The sequence below is a fragment of the Mycteria americana genome, chromosome 3 (genome assembly GCF_035582795.1).
Source record: "Mycteria americana isolate JAX WOST 10 ecotype Jacksonville Zoo and Gardens chromosome 3, USCA_MyAme_1.0, whole genome shotgun sequence".
Taxonomy (NCBI): Eukaryota; Metazoa; Chordata; class Aves; order Ciconiiformes; family Ciconiidae; genus Mycteria; species Mycteria americana.
Window position 1 is genome coordinate 8,915,693 of NC_134367.1, and position 23,553 is coordinate 8,939,245.

Here is a 23,553-nt window from a genome sequence, read left to right on the forward strand (position 1 = left end):
AACTCCTTCCAAAGTCTCTAAAGCCTAGAATCATGTTTTTGCAAACAGAATCATCCTGTAGGCATGTCACAGTGTCTTGGTTTCTTGCTGTCTTATTTGTGTTTTCCTGGACTATGCAGTATTCCAGATCACCTTTCTTTATTTTCCCCAACCCCCGTCAGTCAGCTGTAATTTTTTCAATTTTTTCAATTTTTTCAATTTTTCACTAGCAATAGTGATATACTACCATTTGATAACATTTGGTAGAATTTAAATCAATTTACCTTCATGCTGCTTAGTACAATTTGTTCTTGCATTGCTCGAAGAATTTTAAAACATTGGGCCCGTGCCCTGGCTGTTCAGGGTACAAGTACGGATGTAGCCTTGGAGTACCTCATAATCTTTAATGTGTTTACCCTCAAAAATACCTCCTCGATGTGAGTGCTTCCCCTCATTTACAGTTACTGAAACAAAACACTGAAGTCCAAATCCACAACTGTCCACACCTAAATGCTACCAAAATCAGGAGGCGATAGGTATTCAAACACCTGGATGACTTGCCCAAGACCAAGACCTCTGTGAAGAACGCAGCGAAAAGCTAAACCCAAACCCCTCAGATCTCCCACTAATTCCCTCACCACTCCACTACCACACCATTCGGGGTCCTCCACTACCAGGTAATAGAGATGGAAAATGTTTACCTGCCTTCATAATCATAGAGATCAGACATCTACACCTCCTGCATGCGTTATTCAGCGTGGTGGGCCATCAGCATAGAGACACTGGAAGAAACACAAGCTGTGGCTTGTTGCAGCTGAGTTCCTCCCCTTAGTGCTTCAAAGCCAACCCAAGGGTCTTGCTTATTTTTGTCCTTTCTCGGTTTGAAAACAGTGCCCCCTCTCCTCGATGGCCTCAAAACTTCATTGTTCTTTGTATTCATTTTCCAGCTCCCCATGCCTCTACAAATACTCCATCATATTCCTTTATAGTCTTCCCACATAACTGAAAGTGAGCAATTTGATCAGAGATGGTAAACTGCTTTATTTCTGTGGATTCACCTCAAAATCTTGAGGTTGAGTGCTGTCTCTGCGGAGAAAATAATTTTCAGTAACAGCAAACTCCAGTGTGATAATGTCACCGACAATCCAGAGTGAAATTTTCTGACATTTTTCTGTTCATGAGAAAGAGCAAATACCTTGTTTATGACTAAGCTATGTGTAATGGGCCAAGCACTTCCTACTAGTGTCACAAATGAGAAAAATTTGCATTAATGAAGAACAGCAAAAGGAAAAGCAAAACAAAAAGGGGAAATAAATGTATGCAGTGAAACACTGGGCAAAGTTTCTGCCACTCGAACGATTCAGTATAAGCAAGATGTGACTTTTTTCCCTCAGCAGGTGGATAATAATAATAATACTACTTACAATATCAATAACCATTTGCAGAACATGTATTTTTTTCACATTTAGATCTTTAAGTACTTATATAGCTTTTGCTGACATGGATAAAATGATACAGAATGTGAGGACGGGCTTTGTTTCAGAATCAGATATCCAAAAGTGATCTACAGGGTCCCTCTGTAGCCAATGGGAACAGAAAAGCACACCAAAGGAAGAGCTTCAACCCGCCTACTTTAAGGATGAGAAAAACCATCTTTTGGAGAGTGCTATTCCTCTCTGCTGAATGAAAAGGGAGGCTACAAGCTAGCTTTAAATAGATGCCTAACACTTGTATGGATAAAGATATACAAGGTGAATCAAAGCTTCAATGATTCATCAGAAGCTGTCAAGTGAAATAGTATCAGGCTGCAGGTTTCCCTAAACTTTTCCTTGTGCCTCATCTGCTAGACTTAGCCCGCTCCCAGGAGTGCAACAGAGAGCTTCCAGGTACCCAACACTGTTGCAGGTAAAAATAAATGGAAAGGCATAAAAATGGATGAGAAGCAAAAAAAAAGTGCATTATATATGACAAATCTGTATCGTAGGCACAAAAAATAAAGCCTTCCAAGAGCAGGAAAGAAACAAAGGATGAGCCGGTTCATTTATGTCTCAGCTATTTCATTTTTAGTGCTTAAGTAATAAAACAAAAAAAAAAAGATCAATGAGACAATTTGAGATTTTCTGTTTTCATACAAAAAATTTCATTAAAAAGAAACAGCTTTTTCTATTTATTTTTTTTTTCATTAGGAAGAGCGCAAATACAGTTGAAAGACTTGATGAGTCAGGAGAAAACTCGGCAGAGAGAAGGAACGTTTTGTCAGGATCAGGAAAGAGGACGCAGATGTGCAGAATGGCCCAATGAGCAGCAGAAAGATTGCTGTCTTCAGGAAGATCACTTTTTCAAGGGAAATATTGCAAAGTCTGTTCTTTCTTTCCTACCACAAGACACAGTCCGTGAGCTCAGTCTTTCAGATGACTGACATAGCCTCTCAGCCAGGCCTTCAGGGCTTGGTCTTGATGACACTGTCAACTTCTCAGTTTGCTCAAGGACTGACAAGCTCAACTTCGGTAGCAGTGAACAGCACGGAGCACTGCTTCTTTGGCACTGGCCCGACAACATTATATTTCCCCATATAAGGACAAATCAAAGACTTGCTGTGAACTTGCACTTTTACAGACACTTTCCTTGAAGCATCTCCATTTAGTTTTAGACAAGCCTTTTCCAAAGCTAGGCTCCAAAGTCTATAACAGTATCTAGGTATTCAGATAGATTAGTATCTAAAATTATATGACCATGGTCCTGACCTATGTCAAGCAGAAGCTTGCTTCTTCCTCAAGCCAATTTTTCAAAACACTCATGCTTGTGCCAACTCACTCCTCAGACTCTTTCAAAAGACCTTCCAGGGTGGAAACACCCCAAAGTGGTCTGAATATCACCAAGAACTGGACCTCTGCCTACGCAGGAATTTCAAAGGTGTCTATGTTCAAATAGCTCATAAGAGCTGTTCAAGGAATCCAACAGAGGCAAAATAAAGAAAAGTAAATAATATTAGTCCTGTATCTGTAGGAGGTGGAAGGGAAAAAAAAAAACTAGTGGGAGTCCTGCAGCTAAAAGTAGGTCAGGAGTCCTCAAGGCCAGTCACTAGCTAGTTTTCCTGAATCCTGCTGCTCCAATATTGTGTTCTGTTGCAAATACTATTGATTTTTCATTTTCTTACCCTGAAACCCCAAACCTGTAATATTAAATAAGATTGAGGGAATTTAATTTTGTATCCAGAATACACTAAGCATACAGCAACCCACTATTGTCTGTCCTAGCCCATTAACTTTATTAAAAAATGCAACAGAGCTAATTTCTGAAAAAGCAATTTATCAGTCTGCAGTACAAATATGGTAGCAGTTGAAAGTTATTTTATTTGAATTTAGGCGTTCCTTGGCCAGGATGTACCATCATACTTTCTAAGCTTGTCAAGACCAATAAAAACACAGGTCAAAAGTGTATGATAGGTATAATTGCCTTACTCTTCCTTATCTCCCCTTTAACCAAAATGTGTAAGCTTGTATTGCATTTCTTTACAGAAGAAGATAATTATTACTGTCACTGTCACATTCGTTTCTCGGTCTTAATAAAAAATGAATTAAACCTGGCATCCGACCAAAGATCCTTCAGTTACCCTGTCAATGCTAATTCATGATACAATACATTTTGCACAGATTGGTGTAGGGAAGGAAGGATGGATCTATACTGTATAAAGTTCAGAATTTGTTTAACGTGGAAGACTTTGGTCTCTAGTTACATTATAGGCTCCAACAGAGTAGGTATGTCTCCAGATGGAGGGGGAAAGAGTCCCTGGACATTCATGGATATCACCAAATCCTGAAACTCAGTTGATGACAGAATTTGCCATCACGTTATTTGACCTCTTTACGCTTGAAGTCTAACAGGTAGGTTTGAGATTTGCAAAAGCAGCCAGATTTCAAGAGCAGCTTGAACTGTTTTATAACTTACTGTGGTTACAACAGCTAAAATAGATTAGAGAGAGAAATAATCATACCTTATGCTTGAGAATACACATTAATTTGAGAAGGAATTCTCCCTTTCCTCAGCTTGCTGCAAATTTATTGAAAACATTGTGATGTGAGGTTTTCCCTAAAAATGTCAGCCTCACATATAAACTACTTAGACAAGATATCACGTCCAGTGTATCAATACTCTGACCAGTATATGACAAGTCCTAGTTTACTGAAAAATTATATCTAAGCTTTTGGCAGTAGTAAACTTTGTAAGCAGCTGTAAACTTTATTGACAATGTAGAACCAAATAAAGGCTAGCCTAAGAACTCCAATTCATAGTTTGATGCCAAATTAGCATAAGTGAAATATGAGTATTTAATATAATAAAACATGAGCCGCAAGCATCTAGCCCATCCCAGGAAAAATGTGAAACCAGAAGGTATTTTAATGAAAAACTGGAAGCAAATATCACAATCTAATGTCTAAAAGCCATAAGAGTTAATTTTAGTTTGAAAGGAAATCATTTTTCAAAGTTCTGCACTCTGTTTAAAAACAGATTGAGCAAGTTTATTAAATTAGCAGACCACTGCATTTATGAAATCCATAAGTCAGATCAATGGTGCACAGTCAGCTCTAGAAAGTAATTGCTGGCTTCTCTCAAAATGGACAATCCAAAAACTTCCAAGGATTAGTTTTTCCCTCCATTATTTATAACAAGCAAAACATGGTGCAATAGATTCTAATTCATAATGCCTTTCTAATGTTTTTATAGCACAACATTTGGACTCATTTCTAATCTCTATGGATGACAGGTTGCCATTATTGAATTTCCATTAATATGAATTATGGTACAATATATTTTACCCAATATTTTCTACCCCAGGACTAACGTGATTCTACAATAAAAAAATCACATGGTCAGCAATTATTTTCAGAAACAGAAAGCACTAACAGCCATCAGAGATTAGTCTTGCTACAACACCATGCATCTGCCCTTGACCTTATACCCATCTGACTCTACAGAATCACCAGCCATAATTTACATGCACATTTAAGGTTGTTAAAATGCCAGTATTTAGGTAAGTGTCTAACTACAGCTTCCAAGCAGCAAGTCAAGGCTTGCTCAGTGGGCTTTCCCTCCTCTGCACAGCTGGGAATTACTTGGTCATTTGGGCCAGGTAACGCCAGATGGATGGACATGAGCTGAGTCCTGTCCCTCTTGTGCATGCCTCCAGATACTGTTGTGTGTCTGAAGAACTCATTCTCCCTTATGAAAACAGCTCTTAAGGACCAGACTCAAGCACACTTCAGCTCCTTTTGTTTTGCTCCCCAGCAGCTACCTGCCATGGGTATCTCTCCATAGGAAACTCTCAATCCATCTAAATGATTAAAAACATATGGAACAGTAGGCATGAAAATAGCCATCCTGAGGTCAACAGGGCTACTCGCATGTTTGAAGGCAAGCATATATTTCATGTTTTACTAGATGGTTGAAAGATAAAGATGCAATGTGGTTAAAGAAATCCCCAAGCTGCAGGCTGCGGGAAGTGCATACCGGGGTAGTATACATATAGCATACTTGTAATGTAAATCTCTTACTAGAGGCAAAATATCGAGCTGTATGAATGCATAGTCTCGCCTACTATGACTGTTCTTATCTTTTATGGACTGAGATAGGATTAGCAGCATAAACCACACTTTAACATTATCACTAATACCAGTAAAGTATGGCAGCTGCTTTGGAAGAAGTCTTTTTTAATGGTCATCAATGAACTTCGCACAGACCTTGCTGCACCAGGGCAGAAAGGCAATATAGCATTTCTCTTTGATTTTCAAAAGACATGTAGCAATAAAAATCTATTAAATTGAACAAGAACTTCCCAAATGCCAGGAATGCCATGGTCCCTGCCCTGAGGAGCTCACATCCAAAAATAACAAGAAAATGACGTGTGAAGAAAATAACACAAGAAGCAAGTAAGTAGACCACAGGTAACGACATTGAGTAATACCATATGTGTTTCTGTACACACACTCCAAACAGGTATTTGGCAAAGTCTGCTCCTAAATACAGATGCATGCAGAAATACCCACAGCCCAGCCATAATTGGAGGATTAGCTTTTGCCAGCATCATGGTGGTAAATAGTTCTTTAGGAGAAATCCACGTACAAAGAGGGCAAGGGGCTTGCAAACAATCTCTGGAAGCACATGCCAGGCATAAAGGATAAACAAAACATTTATCAGAAAAGCAAACAAAAAGGTAATCAAAACCAGAGTCCTTGGGATAACAGATGGCAGGATCGGGGACACAAAAAGATACATGGGTGGAAGCTGAGCAGGGGGTTGTTTGAATGCTTCTGACATTTCTTTAAATGTCATCTCATAATTATGACGTCTCCACCACCACCTTGTAGGTATATAGCCACTTCTAGCAGAGGCCTCGCAGCTCGCAGAGAGTTGCACTTTAGCATTTTGAGCTATCCGTCATGTTCCCACGTTTTATTCTGGTGAGAATGAACAAGCAAACACCAAACTCCCACTGAACACCTACTACTTCAGTTTTAATTTCAAGGTTTCCTCGCTGTTCAGTTAAATCTCTGGGTGTATTATACAGATTTATATGGAGTGCTACACACTGAGAAGTACTGTGAGATAAGTGGGAGAAAGGGCAATATTTAAAGACGTTCGGAGAACCCTGCGCATACAGCGTACTCTATAAACACTCCGCCAGAGAAGGAAAAGTGTGGTATAATCTTTTGCATAAGTTTACATGTGTAAAACCTATGTTAATAAAAATCAATCCTTGTTCACTATTTGAACACAAATCCCATTAATAATTCCATTAAGCTACCACTTCAGTTCATTATTTTACCCGTTTGCACTTCACTATATTCACTGTCAACATCTGCTGCTTTCCCTGAGAAAGAGGGCGAACAAGGCCACACAATCGCATTTATGTTCAACGCTGTACCCTTGGCTTGCTGGCGAGCGGTGCTGATATAAAGGGCATTTCAACTCTCTCCTACCCAGAGACAGAATACATTGCCTTTCAAGACAACCAGCCTCCATCCCACGACTTAACATCTAACATCCATCCCCGAATTCAAATTACCTAATTATCAGAGCTACTCAGCATGCTTGTTCAATACTTTACTAAGCAGAAACTTTAAAGAAGGGGGGGGGGAGGAAGAAAAAGGAGGGCTGACACACAGAGAGTAATAGATAACAAGCAATGTAAGTTTATATTTTGAAAGTAAAAGCTGGGGGGGGGGGGGGGGGGGTGAGATCTAGACAAAAAGAAAAACTGCTCCCAAAACCAAGCCCCACAACACACCACTTTGATCCCGTTAAACATTCAGGGAGGCAACAGATAACATAATCACAATGCACAGCAGGGTCCTCAGTGAAGAATGGGTACACGACTCTTAAAAGGTTATTACAGCAAATTTAAGCAAACCAATTGCACAGAGACCAGAGAGCAGCTAAACAGAGGTTTTCAGGACTTCTGTTCTGATCACCGAGGCTCATTCCAACTGGCTCAATTTGATCTAACAATCAAAAAGTCAAATGATATGAAGAAAGATATTTCCTCCAGTAAATTGAAAAAGGTGGAATGGGAGCTTATTTAGATTCGTGTCCTGCAACTGCATTTCTTTCTTTCTTTCTTTCTTTCTTTCTGCAAGCAGTCTAGCTCTTGTAAAAGGGTTTCAGCAGCGGTACGCACATTTGCACATTGCTCCATCTATGTACTTTTATTCTGCCCAGGAACACTCACCTCCAAAGGAAAAGCGAACAGCCAGGGCACTAAACACAATGAAGCAGAAACACAAAGGGAAAAGGGCTGAGAAACAGAAGCTCATTTCCAACAGCACTGAACAACTACCCGGTGCTAATAGTGTTACATTTGACTGAACCTGACTGGCAAAACACCCCACTATTAACCCCTAAGCTGTTCATCAAATAGACTCGTAAACTGTTCCTCTACAAAGGTATGGTAGATTTGGCAGATTTTATGGTTGATGGGATGAAGAAAGTGAGTCACCAGAGCTCTTCAAGAAGTAACACCACAGGTGAGATGCACCAAGCTTTGTTTCTATAGCCTCTTCTGAGGGGAAGTATCCCAAATATAATACACACTCATGGATTTCTGTCCAGGTGCCATCATAAATAGACCAGTGGACATATCCTGCAATAAATACTTCAGATAAAATATCTGGCACTGAAAAGTCTCTGGATTTGTCAGCACTGACTGAAAACCAAGCCCAAATCCACCCCACATGGAGACCCACACATTAACTGTGATACTTTAGTTTTGTTTGCACAGGCTGGGGCATGTGCAAGAGGGTGCGTGTGGTCTGTGAGAGCCAGTTGTGGGAACACTAATTTTAGTTCATGTGATGACTAAAATGCTGAAGGTAAAGCAAAACCTCAGGCCTCTCTTCTTGCAGCACTAGAACGATGCACCAACAAGGCAGCTTGGAGCTCTCTGCTCATGGAATCAGGCAACTTCTGTTAATAAAAGGCATCCATAATTTATCTCCAAAAAATCAAGACGCGTACATAATTGTACCTCAGGCAGCTGGAAATGGAAGCATACAGATACAACCATACTCTTGGAATTTCCCCAGTCCTGGCAACTATCACAGGTTTATTGGGCCTTCATTGGCAGAAAGCACTATTATTTTCTATTCAATGCTGTGGTGAGAAAGGAAGAGAATAGACAGTCTAGTAAATGAAAAACCAATTGTGCACGTAGCAAAAGGTATTTCTACTTCAACACTTAATGGCTAACATGATCTGTTATACCAGCTGTATGACAACATCCATCCAATATGTAACACAATCTCTTACTTCCAGATCCAACAGAAAAGATAAAAATAATTTCCTGGCACCAGGAACATCTGCAGAACATATTCTTCATTCTGATACAGGAAGTGAATTTGCCAGCCACTGGTGGCCCATGTGCAAAACCATGACAAAGATTTCTGAAAAATAGCTGAAACAACTCCCTACAAGATACACTTCTAGACTGCCTTAGACTATATATTCCTATTCGTAATGGGAGAGTGGGTTCACAAACTATTTTAGTTGCTGTGACAATTTACAACAGGGACAGACCACACCATCTTAGTGCACAGGTACACCGCCTGAAAGAATAGATGAAGTGGAGATGTACTCGTGCTCCTTATTGTTCAGATACAACTCAGTCAAGTATGAAACTGTAGAGCCGAGTAAAACCAATTACACTTGCCTCAAAGACAAAGCCATCCCAGTAACTAGAAAACTAAACAGGGCCAGGACCTGTTATACAGCTCTGAGGCCAAATGATATGGCCTGGCCACATTCACAGGATTATATACTTTTACTCTCCAAAACAAGGTAGCTATATCCAAACTGCCGATTGGGAACGGCTGCTGGCCCTTGCTAATCCCCAAGCCATGCCTGGGAATTGTTTATGACAGCGCTAGCTGGTCCAGGCCGAACGCAAGGCAGAGCCTGTGCTAACAATTTAATGGTATAGATGGTCAAGTTCCAGCTCTTGGGCCTGTGCCCTGGCACCGCTTAATCTACTAGTGTAGACCTAGCCAAACGCAGTTGTACTGTGAGCAGAGCTGGCTGGAAAACAGACACAAAAAAAGAAATAAGAGTATCTGACCAAATTTAAAATCTCTATGCATTTTCATGATTCCCTTCCTTATTCTTCTGAGTTTTTTTCTTAGTTTTTATTTTCCAGACAGCCTTATTTCTACAGAGGTGTTCTATTTGCCAAAACAACAGAATATCAAAATAGTTGTGGTAAGCTCCGAGTGTGTTTCATTTCTTACCCATGATTCAGTGGAAGTTGCCAGCAAGCTATGGCGCTTCCAGTACAGTCAGGTACGCTGTGGGAAGTGTCAGAAGAGTTTAAATCAAGTGCCTCATGGAAAATGCGGGAGAAGGACAAAGATGTCAAGAGTGAAGTAGAAAGGCAAAAAGATAAATGAATAAAAGCTTGGATTGGTCCACAAACTTTGCAGCATTGCTTAAGTTTTCTTTAATCTCCTAGTTCAAAGAGTTAGATGCAAAGAGGCACACTGCTCAACAACTGCTGCAATTGCCTTATCTCTCTCTGGTTTTGAACCACCTTCTTTGTTCCGGATCAAAAGAATGACCCAAAAGGTCTTTGCTGCAGAGCAAATCCCCTTCCTTGCCAATGGGTCACGAGGCTAGGTAAGCAAGATTGGCTTTGCAGACTTACTGCTGAGGTCAAGGTAACTTCCATAACTACCTTTGCGTGGCAGGTGCCACCTCTCTGTTCTCTGAAGAAAACCTTTTAAAAGAGTCTAAACTGACTTTTCTCAAAGACTCCTCTCCACAGCTGTTTGCAGGCTTTCACTACCAGAAAATAACCAGACTGGTTTTCTTGGAAGGAACTCTTGGAAGCCACCAGGTACATCCCCTGCTCAGAGCAGGCTAACACTACACTGGATTGCTTGGGGCTTTGTCCACTTGAGTTTTGGATAACTTCAGGGTATGCAACAACATCTCTGGGCACCTGTACCAGTGTTTGGCTACTCTCAATGTGAGCAATTTTTCTTTCTTTCTAACCAGGATTTCCTTTGCTGACTTTGTGCATTGCCCTTTGTCTTTCCATTGTGCCACCCTGAGAAGACTCTGGCAGTGTCTTCTCCATAACAACCCAGTGTCCATAGCCTTTTGTCCTGTTGTTGTTCATCCCTGAGAAGACTCTGGCAGCATCTTCTCCATAACCACCCACTAGAGAACTGAAGAGAGCAATGACATCCCCCTCAGCCTTCTTTACTCCAGGCTGAGCAAACCCAGCCCTCAGCCTCTCCTCCTGCACCATGGGCTCTGCTGCCGGATCGTACAGGACAATCACCCAGCACAACATGAGGAGCAACATGGCGCACAGCGAACAGAGAAGGAACACAAATTGAAGTGGTCAGCTTGGATCTGTCTGGGTGAATTTATAGGTGTCTTGCTCTACTCTTTTTACTTCTGGTTATTTTAAAAGGGTCCTCTCCCACTCCACTCAGTTCATTGCATCAAAGAGCATGCTCCAGTCTTTACAGAGCACTGACACTGAGCTTTTGCTGCCCTGTCCCTTTACAAAGCAACCAGTGATGGAAACAATGGCAACTTACAGGAAAACTCAGGAATTATCTACATCATGTGAAGATGGAAATGAAGATAGATCTATTGAAAACTTGAAATGGCTGTACAATCCATAGCCCAGATGACATCTAAAAAAACTTGAAATAGCATTATCCTGCACTGCTTCAGAGCTAAACATTATTGTAAAGCAGTTCGTATTTCTAAGTAGGCTGAGAAAACAAGGTGAATGGCAGTACTGTATGTCTGAAACAAAGTATCTGTGATCCAGTTCTTCAAAAACTATATATATGTGTATGCCTTAATCAAAGCAGCACATCTGAAACAATTATGCATGTGTATGATGACCTTAAAAGCCATCAATTCTACACATCAGACACTTTGGTCACAGGAAAACTACCAGAAGAATTATTGTGAGCAGTGGAAAAAATGTTTATGAAATGGAGTTTAAAACTTCATTAGCAAGAATGGAATTAATACACTCAAATTTTCCTCTGTAATCCAACTTGAAGAACCTTGCAAAGATAAATGCTAGACCTTTAAAAGCAGGGATGATAAAGATAATTAATGGAAGCTTAGAAAGAGAATAATGTCTCAAATCCATGTGGGGTATAACTATTGCTCAGCTTTTGAGGACAAGGAAGATAAATTATTCAGTCTTACTCCATCCCAGCATGAGGCAGAAATTCTGAAGGAAACAAGCTGTTCAAAAACAAAACTGTGATGACTATGCCAAGATAGGAGTTAGGCTCAGAAGACCTAAAATAAATCCAAAGTTCTAGTATTTACTGGCTGATGAGGATTCTGGGTGTTGTTTTAAAGCAAACTGACACCACCTCTGCCTTGTGAAGTATATTTAAGTGGTGATTCAATTCTAGGATGATGTCAGGATTGCATCATAGAATGTTTGTGGTTGGAAGGGACCTCTGCAGATCATTTAGTCCACTCCTGCTCGAAACAAGGTGAACTTTGATGTTAGATCAGCAGGCTCCTGATCATGTCCAGCTCAGCTTGCAGTGTTTCTGATAGTAGAGATTCTGCAGCTGTTCTGGGCCTTTGCTCCAGTTTTGGACCCTGCACTGAGAATTTCTTTTTTTTCCTTTCTAGGTAATCAGAATTTCTCTTGCTACAATTTGTGCTCATTGCTGCTTCTCCTTTCACAGGGCACTTCTGAGAAGAATGTGGCTCTCTTCTTTATACTGTCCCAATTAGACAGGCATAAAGAGGAATCAAACTCACCCTGAGCCTTCCCTTCCCCACGCTCAACAGACCCAGCTCTCAGCTTCTCCTTGTATGTCTTATGCTCCAGTCCCCAAATCATCTTGGTGGCTCTCCACTGCACTTGCTCTAGTAGGTCAGTGTCTGTCTTATGTTTGGGAGCCCAAAACTGGACATGGTACTCGAGATGTAGTCACAGAAGTGACAGACAGAGCACTTTGCTCGAGCTGTTCACTACTCTTGCTAATACATCCCAGCATTTGGTTGACCTTCATTGTCCCCACTACACATTTTCAACTTGGTCTCCACCAGGACCTGCAGGTTCTTTTCTGTAAAGCTGCTTTCTACCCATTTGCTGCTCAGCCTGTACAGCTCCATGGGATTATTTCATCCCAGGTGCTAGGCTTTGCATCTGCTTTTGCTGAGCTTCCTCGGGTTGCTAGCAGGCCATTTTTCCAGCTCATCTTGGTCTTTTGAACAGTAGCACTGCCATCCAGCATATTTATTGCTCCCCTCAATTTGTTATTTGTGTATTCATCACAATGCTCAGGTTATTAATAAAGATATTAAATGTTATCAGCCCCAATACTGACCTCTCATCCCACTGCCAGTGGGACTTTGAACTGTTACTATCTACTCTCCCTGAGCCTGGTGGTCCTGCCAGTTTTCCACCTATCTGGTAGTGAATCCATGCAGTACATATCCCTCCACATTAGTTAAAAGGATACCATGGGAGACTGTCAAAACCTTGCTAAAATTAAGTACATAAAAGCCGCAGGGTCCCCCTTGTCCGCCAACCCTGTCATCTCATCATAGGAGACCATGAGGTTGGTCAGGTACAATTTATCCTTGGCTGCTCCAGTCACCTTCTGGTCCTTTGTGTACCTGGAAATGCCTTCGAGCTATGCTATACAGAAGGAAATGCCTTTGAGAATTGCTACACAATTCTCCTACACATTCAGGTTGGGCTGACCAGCTCATAGCTCCTGGGATCCCTTTTCTTGCCCTCTTTGAAGATGGCCATGACCATTGTCCTCTCTTGTCATCAGGAACCTTCCCTGATCACCATGGCCTTCCAAGGATGACAGCAAGTGACTTCAAAATGGCATCAGCTCATCCGTCTACCTCCGTATCCCTTGATGTATCCCGTCTGGTCCCACAGACTTGTGTATGGCCAGTTGACTTAAATGGCCTGTAAGACCATTCCTCATCCTCCATCCCTGTCCTCATGCCTGTCCTCTACCATGGGCTGTATGTCACTCCCCCAGACTCTGCTGCCAGGCAAAGAATCTGAGAGCAGATCTTGCCAGTAAAGACCAAGGCAAAGGAGGCATGAGTAACTCTGCTTCTCCTACGTCCATTTGGGATTATTTCCCTTTACTCACTGAGTAGTGGGCCCACACTTTTCTTTTGCTGCCAATGTATTTACATGCACCCTTCTTACCACTCTTCACGTCCCTTGCCAATTTTAGCCCCAGCTGATCTTCGGCTTTCATAATTTTAAACCTGCCCAACAAAGCAGTGTTTCTAAATGCCACCTGGGTAGCCTCTTCTCTTTTCTCTCTTATGAGGAAAGTCTGAGAGAGCTGGGACTGTTCAGCCTGGAGGAGAGAAGGCTCAGGTGGATCTCATCAGTGTATATAAAATACCTGCAAGGAAGGTACAAAGAAGATGGAGCCAGGCTGTTTTCAGTGGTGCCCAGTGGCAAGAAGGCAAAGGCAAGGGGCACCATCTGAAACACGGGATGTTCCCTCTGCACATCAGAAACACTATTTTACTGTGAAGGTGACAGAGCACTGGCACACGTTGCCCAGAGCGGTCGTGGAGCCTCCCACCTTGGAGATATTCAAAATCCATCTGGGCGTGTTCCTCGGCAACTGGCTCTAGGTGGCCCTGCTTGAGCAGGGAAGTTGGACCAGATGACCTCCAGAGGTCCTGTCCAACCTCAACCATTCTGTGATTCTGTGATTCTCTCTGTTCTCACGCACTTCCTTTGTTCATTTGAGCTTGCTCAGGACTTCCATGTTCAGGCAGGATGGCCTCCAGCCATGCCTGCTTGGCTCTTGTACACTGGCTGAGCAATTCCTGTGCCGCCAGTAGGTTGCCACTGATGAACTACTGTATCCTTCTGCATGGTCTTGTACAACACAGCTCCTCTTACAAAGACTGGCACTTCTGAAAAAGAATATAGATTTGCAGGGGAACACATGGTCAAATTATGCCCAGCATCACCCTTTGGGAGTGTTCCACTTGCTGGCTGACAAATGTACCTTGATGCATTACTTCAGTGGTTTTGAATGCATGGACTTTGTATAACACTTTGTGTTCCTTTGGGATAAAAGGATAACTTTAATTATATACAGTATTATAATATAAACAGTATATAATCTTAAACATTCAAATTACACAGCCAAAAAAGCTTCTCTTTCTTGACATGTTTGTGCAACAACTTAGCAATGGTAAATATTATTCACATACTTCTTAGTGCTTTGTTTCAGGATTACCATAAAAGACCTGGGATCATAAACAGTAAGAAATAATGCTATCATACGAAGAATTTATTACTAGTTATTATTCATTATTTATACAGTGGGTGCATATCGCTTTACACACAAACACCACTTTACAGACAGCATATATTTCTCTGCAGAACTTCTACAAGCTTTGTTTTCCAAAGTGAACCAGTTTGGTGACGCTAAATTGTAGTGGGTAACAACCACATACATTTCAGCTTGACAGGAGCAGAGAACAACTGAAAACAGAAGAGGCAGACCGACTTCTGGGAGAATTCAGAATAGTCAGTTCCTCCAAACCACAGTAAAATGTACATTTTGTTTGCTGAAAAGTGCCCATTTCATCCAAGAACAGAGTGTTACAGCAGTTAACCAACACTTGGACATTTAGTAATGCTTCAAATTCCAAGAGAAAGCCCAACAAAATAACTTGGGTACCTGCAAGTTTATCCTTCTTCTACATGCTACTTTGAAAAGTAATGGTCGATTATAAATCTCTGTCAGAGCTGCTTCTAGAGAGTGAAACTCGAGTCGGGAAAAAGGGTGAGGAATTCCTTTCATGGCCTCCCCTACAGTACTCTTGCAGGCATTGACAATAAGCCTGTGTTTTGCCCACTCACAAGATAGTGAGTCACTGTACTTCCATTTATGCAGAAGATATCTGCACCTTGTGCGCACTGTTCCGATGGGATGGAGTGCAGCTCAGCATCGCTGATGTAACATGACTCCTGGCATTACTTCTGTGGCATTGACAGAGCAATCCTCCGTCGAAACAGCACAGGCTGCCTACGTTTCATGCCATCGAGTCACAAGATCGTTGTGCTCCTCTTAAAGGTCTGGGCATTTTTTCAAGAGGATTTTCAGGATTGTAGACAGGGTGGTGGTGCTGCTTTAAGGTCAGTTTGGCGTGTCAGCTCTGGCTGGTCAGAGCTCCCCGGTATGCCCAGAGCGCATCAGCCTGTGTCCAGCGTTTGCAGGTGCAACGTTCAGCAGTACAAGGAGCCAAAGAGCAGAGTTAAATGTACTGTTTATCGCTCCCAGGGCCAAATTTATTTTTATGTCTATCAGCTTCATAGACAACTGTCATATCAAGCAGGAGCTCAAGGCCCACAGAAATCACAGGGAGAGGTGAAGCTTGCCTCACCTTGTCCTTCTTTCTTTCTTTTTACTCATTTGGTTCATTTGTTTTGCAAGCAATTTCTAAACTGAGAATGGAAAATCAATCAACAATTTGAGGAAACCAATGCCATCGAGAAAATATTATCTGTTTGTTTGGCAAACAATTTATTTTCCTTCTGATATGCATTAAAATTGCGTTTTTAAAAATGACCATGATTTTCCTGTTACTTATAACAAAAATTATAGCACAGAGACATCCCACCCAACCGCTTCTGCAGCTTTCTACAAACTGTTTGCATTGGGATCCTTTGTACCCAACATACACCTTAATCCACTCATCCTCTCCCTCAATGATTTCTCTGACATTACCCTCTCCATGCAATGCCAAAATCAGAAATTACCTAGTTGAGAAAGGACTAGCTTTCTTGAAAATAATTTCCAGGGCCTCCCTGGCAAAGTTAGGCATTGACAGCAAAAATAATAGGAAACTGCCAAGTGATTCCTTGTAAAATTCTTTTTGTAGCTACGCTTGATGGTGACAATAGCAATACGTTCCTAAATGACAGCAACCAACCTTAGGATTTTATGCATCTACAACTCAGATAACCTGCCCTCCCTCAGAAGTAATGCTCCTTGAAAATAAAACCTCTAGTAATCAACATCAAGTCATAGGCAAGGAAGCTCTCGGGCAGGCTTTTTTAGCCTGACAGGAGGCTGGGACTAATTCTCTAATGAAACACCCATGCCTCCTGAATAGCAGAAGTATATATACTGCTGCATTTTTAATGCATAATCTGCAACTACTACACATGAAAATGAAATAATGATGAGAAAGAAATAAGCAAATAAAAAGAACTCTAAATCATTTCAAGGAATCAAGCACTTAAATCCTGGCCAACACACATTTTGTTTAGGTTACTGTTATTACTGATATTTATCCCTTTTGGAAGTCAAGATACTCTTTGATCAAAGTGCCAAAGCCTAGAAATACTCCTTTTTCTTTATCCAAAGCTGTCATGTTTGTGACCTTGTAAGTACTTGGCTATGTCAATTAGTGCTTCAAAAATGCTGCCTTTCATCTTCAAATGGAACTGGGCCTAGAAACTGGCCAGACCTCTTAGCTCTTTCAACAGATGATAAACATATTGCGAGTCAAAAAATCCAAGCAGCTTTTTATGACTTTACAGATTAATTAGCATGCCAGGGCTTTCAGACTAATTTCAGTCCAATAAAGTATCCACAAAAGTTGACAAACTAAAACCACATTTTGTATGTTCCAATTTCTACACTATTAAAAATACATAAAAATGCATCTGAGAAAAACACTAAAATTAGATGGAAAGAGGAAGTGACAGATCATCAGCAGAATTTAAGCCCTCTCTAGGGCCAGAGATCATTAAGAATAGCCTTCTACAGAGGAGCCTGAAAACTGCCCAACGTGTCTCTCCAGATTGTTCAAAGGGAAGAACTGGTTCCTCTACTTCAAGGCCTTCAACATGTCAGTTTTGGAACCCACCACTGATCTCACCTTGCTCTCTTCTCCCTTGGCGGCACAATTACCTCCCAGTAGTTGTGATGTTTTCATAGCAGCTTAATATGATTACTTCAGCAGAAGTCATTGCTGAGTTCAATTTACAGAGGTTTTTTGTCAATTTGTAATGAGCAAAAAGAAAAAAAGTCTCCTGGGTGTCAACAATCAAATCTCTCGGTTTCCTCCTCTCATTCCTGGTAGAAGCTCTGTCCATTCCTCAAAAGCAACTTTCAAAATTATTTGGGGATACCAGGAGGATACTATAACGATATTTTTTTGTGGTGAACTGTGCTGGTTTCACCCTAGCTGGGCTGGTGCGATGGCATGTCATCGCCAACATCGTACACTTTGGCTGTCATTCCTTGCTTGCAGACTCCTTACAGAAGGCAGAGTCTGGAAGCTGCACTCCAGTTAAATGGTGTGTCACCCCAAAAGGTAAATTGTGCAAAACTTATTGAACTTTCAAACCTAGAGAACCAGGAGGATGTGATTTGGTTGCCAGGGAAAACCTGTCCTTGTCTTCTGTTACAAACCATCAAGTGTTGTATACTCTCGGCATTGCTCTGATTTCCTATACATTCATGTAATATTCTGCCCTAATTAGAGCTTCATATACACCAGAAGTCTCTGCATAGCTCGTGGGAACGAGCTTGCATCTCATTTACGAGTAAAACTGGACATTATTTTAAAAAGTTATCCATAGGTAAAAATACGCTCCTGGAAGAAAATCAGTTGCACTATTTGACATCCAGCAACTGAAGCCTCACTTATCATCACAGTAATTTGCCAAAAGAATCAGGAGGATCTTTAACACAGCTTTTGCCATTATTGCACTTGGGCTGGACTGCTACATCGTGTCCAGATCAAAGAATTGACAGGCTACTATCTGAAATGGTGACAAAAATATGCTAACCATCAATACAAACCCTCAGGGGAGTGGAAGAGTAGCTTTGCACAGAGAAGCTGGAAGAGCAAATCCTTTATACTTCATCACTGCATGTTTTGACTGTTTTCTAGCAACTGTTGTATTCCAATATTTATAATGTCTCTCTTTATGCAAGCCTCTTATGTTTTATAATAAAAAGAGTACATAAATTTCAGTTACCGTTGCAGAGCAAATTGTTGTATGTAATTAGTCATGTACAACATAAGGCGTAACTTGAAAAACAATTCGTGTTTATTTTTCCTCTGCTTAATCAATATTTTAAATATTTGTGGAAGCCATACACCAGCTTAGCAAATCATCACCTCAGAAGCGAGAGAAAGAAAACAGACAACACAAATTCTGCAACGTACAGCAAATCATCTGCATATGACAAACTGCTGTGGAGGGAACTAAATTTTTTTGGACCTTAAAGGAAAGAACCATATAACATTTTACTTCTGTGCCGTTCCACTTTATTCCTTTTTACCATGCATTCCTCAGCCATACTGACTTGTTTTTCCTTTAATATAAGAATTTTCTTCCCTCCCCACGCATTTTTTTAACGCTATTTAGTTGCAGTGATGCACGGAGACAAAGACAGTGGGGGCGATTTTTTCCCCTGCAATCCTTGCCTGACTTTCCAGAGAGGTTAACAAATGCTTTACCATCTCTGTCTTCTCTCCCACATCATAACTGTGGCTAACCACAGTGGGATCAAAACTACAGTAGCAACAACACACAAGTCTTAAATACTGCGGGAATACTGTAAGTACAGGAGGCCAGGATCACATCTCAGTTATGCTATTTAAAGACTTAAAACTGTACAGTTATCCCTGAGCTCAACTAGAGAAAATCTTATCAAAACTGAAGACTGGCATTTTTATAAAATTTGTCATAGGTTTAACCTTGAGAATAACAAATCATTAAGTGTGTGGGGGCTTAAGAATCAATTTATGTTCCAAGCAAAGGATTTTTAAAATTAAGGTTGAAAAAAAAATTAGATCTTGCCTGGTGTTGCACAGATTCTGTTGATGTATCAATCTTTTCAGGCATTTAAAAATAATATAGAGATGATAAAAGTAAATGTTCTATAACCAAAAAATCTCTTGGTAATAAAATTTCAAATTACACCCCATGACAACACTTCTAAATTGAAGCTGTGATACAGGAGCTTTGATGGAGAAAATTGTACAAGTAACTCGCAAAGTAATTCGGAAAAGCAACAAAGAATGAAGGTGCTGCTGAGATGAACAGAAAACATAGCTGGAATGGTGTGCAGCATCCTTAAATGAATTTTAGGCTGTTTTGTTGCCAATATCTTAAGCAGTGCTGCAGTCTTATATGGATTTCTTTGATAGCTTCCTTCTACCAACAAATAACCTCACTGCAGGAAAAAAAAACCAAAACCCCACTGCACACAGACAAACCCAAACCTGAGCTCAATCATCATACATGACTGGGCTCAGAGTGTGACAAATTGAGCCAAACGTTGCAGTTCAATGTCAGGAGTTCCACTCTCTGATGGACTGCTTCCTCAAGGGGCTGAGGAAGTATCTCCAGCGACGGACTCATCCTTTCAAACTGCGGTGACTCTGGGTGCTGGCCCAACGTTTTGGATACAGTACCAGGGCAGAAAAGCCAAGTTGACTAAAAGAGCTGGAACTTCACTCACAGTGGCACAGAATGAGCAGAAAAACCAGTAATCACTACCTTCGGGTGCCTCAGTTTCCCTGTTGGTATACTGGTGGTGTAACATTAAACTATTTCTTATAGGTTGTTGAGGATTAAATAGTTTTTCTGATGTCTTCTGGCAGCCTCCAATGAAATGGGTTACAGCAGTGCAACGTATCATCATCATATTGTTCAGCAAAAAATAAAGCTCAGGAAAATACAGCTTTTTTGTTTAAATAACTCAGACCAAACATCCGTAACCACTTAAATGTGGCAGATCCACTAAGTGTGATTTGTACCAAAGCATCTGTGGTAAGAAGGTTACAGGTACGCTTTGAGAATAAATTTCAAAGGTCTGCAAAGTATAATTAGTTCTAAAGTTCTCCTAGACATTAATAATTAGTAATAAAATCCTTCTAAAGCCCTCCACAGAAAGACGTAAAAAGCTCTTCCAGAAGCATAAAAACACAGACCAAACCCAGCCCGCTCATAGTTGGTGTTATATTTCTTAAGCTTCCCTCTGAAGATGGTTTCACCTCTCTCCAACAGTTAATTTGATCATTTTTTTCTCTCCCTTCCAATGCTTTTTCCGTTCATAGCACATAACTCGGGGTGAAGTCTTTAATCTTACATACATTTACATAATAATTTAAAGACCAAATGGTTCAGCCAGATTAGATAGTCTAGCGGTCCTTAAAACCATTTATCTGTGAATTCCCTGACCAATTCCATCACCAACACAGCAAGTTTCACAGTCCAGTTACATGCTAGAGAGAAAAAAAAGTTTTTTCCTCCATTTTGAATTTGTTACTTTAGGATTCAGTTAATCGGGAGCTGAAGGACAGGAATATGACCAATGTCTGCCAATACAGGTATCCAGAAGACAGATCTTGTCAAACAGACTTCATTTCAGTCTTTGACAAGATTACGACTCTGTTTGATAACGCATAATGGAGGACAATGGCATGTATATGTATTTTTAATAACTATTGACTTAGCACTTTGGCAAAAAGGTCTGGAGCAATTATTAGCTGTGCAGACATGGGAACAGAGGAAGGAGCAGTTTTATCGCCATGCAAGGGAATGGTGAGTCTGATGCTGAAAGGATGCATATGGTTTTGGTACCTGTATTTTCAAAGGGAAATGAAGAATGGAGGGGATGCACAAGACACACAGTTATTTGAAGGCTACTAAAACTGGTAAACAGCAGGAAACTAGAGGAACCAAGGGCCAAAAGTTTGAAGACAGACTAAACGGTTTACAAAAAAAAAGAAACAAACTTTTAACTGAGAGGATAATTAATTAGTAGGAACACAAACGAAGGAGGTGGACAGTTGGCCTCTATGCTTTGAGATCTTCAAACCAGCTCAGGAAAATGTGCTACAGTCAAAACTGGGAACTGGATGACACAGAGAGTTCTTTCTGTCCTCAGCCTGGAAGAACATTGCTGGCTGTACTCATATCCTTGGACAATGAGATAGGGAGAACTAGGTTCTCAAAATTCTTGCTCCATAACATCATGATTACTTTCTTTATTCACCATGTCACCTCTTGTGTGGGGCACCCCCTTGCCACTGAGTTTAATGACATCTGCCATAATGTTGGGGAAGGTTCAGCCTGCAGAAAAGCAGCTAAGCAATCAAATATCCCTCTCCTGACCACAAAACAGAACTAAGAAATTCAGCTTAAGATGATGCCTGCCCCACATGAGCTGGTACCCCATAAACATACTCACAAAAAGACTGCAGAGAGTAGACTGTGAACTCTCCACAGCTCAAGGCAACTCGGCATGATCCTGTTTATTAAAATAAACCAAGCGACCGTGTTACTCTTCTGACTTGTGATTTCCTCATTATACGGATTTAATTTTTTATGCCTAACCGTTAGCTGGATTCTACAAGGGAAAGGCACTGGCTGGTTACATTGCTAACCACAAGTGTAAATCTGCTGTGTGTGAAGGAGAGAGACAGAGTCAGACAGAGTAAACATGAGTATGTATGAGCACCTGATGTTTTTTTCTGACACCGTTCCACATCATTAGTTGGAAGCTTGCTAGGCACCATACCCTTACATCTCTGTTCATCCTACCTACCCTACTTCTCTTTCAAATTTTTTTCCTCTTCAGTACATGCAATTTTGAATTTTTAGAGCTGTTGAGCTGACTCTCGGCAGAAGAAGCTGGGGCAAAGACTGTATGCATTTTTATGCATTTATTTTATGGGAGATTACACAGCTGATTAACAGTCCTCAGAATAAAAAGTGTCCCATGTTACCTCCATTCTTGGCTATTTACTGCTTTTGATCTATTCATGCCAAAACATTTTTACTAATGAAAGTCATCAGAAAATTGTCTAATAAGGTAATTTAGAAGACAGTTCACATTGAGCATATGATCAAAAGGCATTTAACTTGCTGTTCCTGCCTCCTCTCCCCCAATAAACACATGGTTTAGTGGCACTGCTACGCTTCAAAATGATTTTGAACATCTGGGAGAAGGGCTGATCAGCTCCAAACAATCATTGGACTCTAAGTAGACCCAGGAACAAAGGTCATGATAAATGAAATGACTGCTTTGGCTCCAAAATTGCCTCAATCTTCTCCAGACAAAGCATGATTGAAATGCATCTATCTGTGGATAGCATCTGGAGAACTCGAAATATGTTTTGATCAGAATCCGATTGGCCTCTTTCAAATGAAAATAATTTGAAGATGCCATGGAAAATTTTTAAAACCAATCACACTGTAAACTTCAGCCTAATGTTTCCTTCTGCAGCATTGACCTTGTTTTTCTACAGTGTGAAAAAAATCAATATAATAATGGTACTGCAGTAAAATTTCAGCTTGCTCTTGGCTTACTTTAAATAACTTTATTGTCTCCTTTCCCCCTGTCTGCGTCTGCTGTATTTGGCACTTGCAGTTATTAAAATGAAACCAAGTTGAAAGAAAATGTTAAATATCATAAAAAGAAAACCAGCAGTGCTTCTGGCTCACTTTGCTAATGCTGTGGTCACCTTTACAATTTGCCAGGGTTTTCTACTCCCCAGCTGTTCTACCTGAATTTGCATGCAGAAAGAAACCCCAACTTACTACTGGAATAACAACTTGTACTTTGCAGATTTAAAAGAGCTAAATGTTTAAAAAAAAAAAGGAAAAGTCACCCTCTTCCCTCCAATTCTATATTAGAACAAAAAAGCCCAATGGTTTACTAGTGATTTCAATTCTTTGCCACTTAACATTTTCTTACTCCTTAGTGTGCATTTCTGCACAAATGAGAGAGCCTGGTTATAGCAGTCCCACTGTTACACTCCAATCTGCACTAAGAACGAGGCTTTGAAAACCTTGTAGGAAAGTACCAACTAAAGAGAAGTAAAAACACCATTCAGCCAAAATTATGCCCTTTGGTCACCTTCCACTCCCTCTGGATGAAAACTACATCCACTTATTGTCAACCACAGCTCTGCTGTGGTCAACAGACAAGAAGAACATTCCCAGAAGCAAAAGTGGGAACCACATGTTCCAGGGAAAGCAACAGA

At 40.7% G+C, this 23,553-nt stretch overlaps 1 protein-coding gene across 6 annotated transcripts in view; it reads right to left on the bottom strand.

The window, feature by feature from the left end:
* Positions 1-23,553, bottom strand: part of KLHL29 (kelch like family member 29) — a 409,537-nt gene that overhangs the window by 232,466 nt on the left and 153,518 nt on the right. The gene's annotated exons all lie outside the window — the stretch shown is intronic.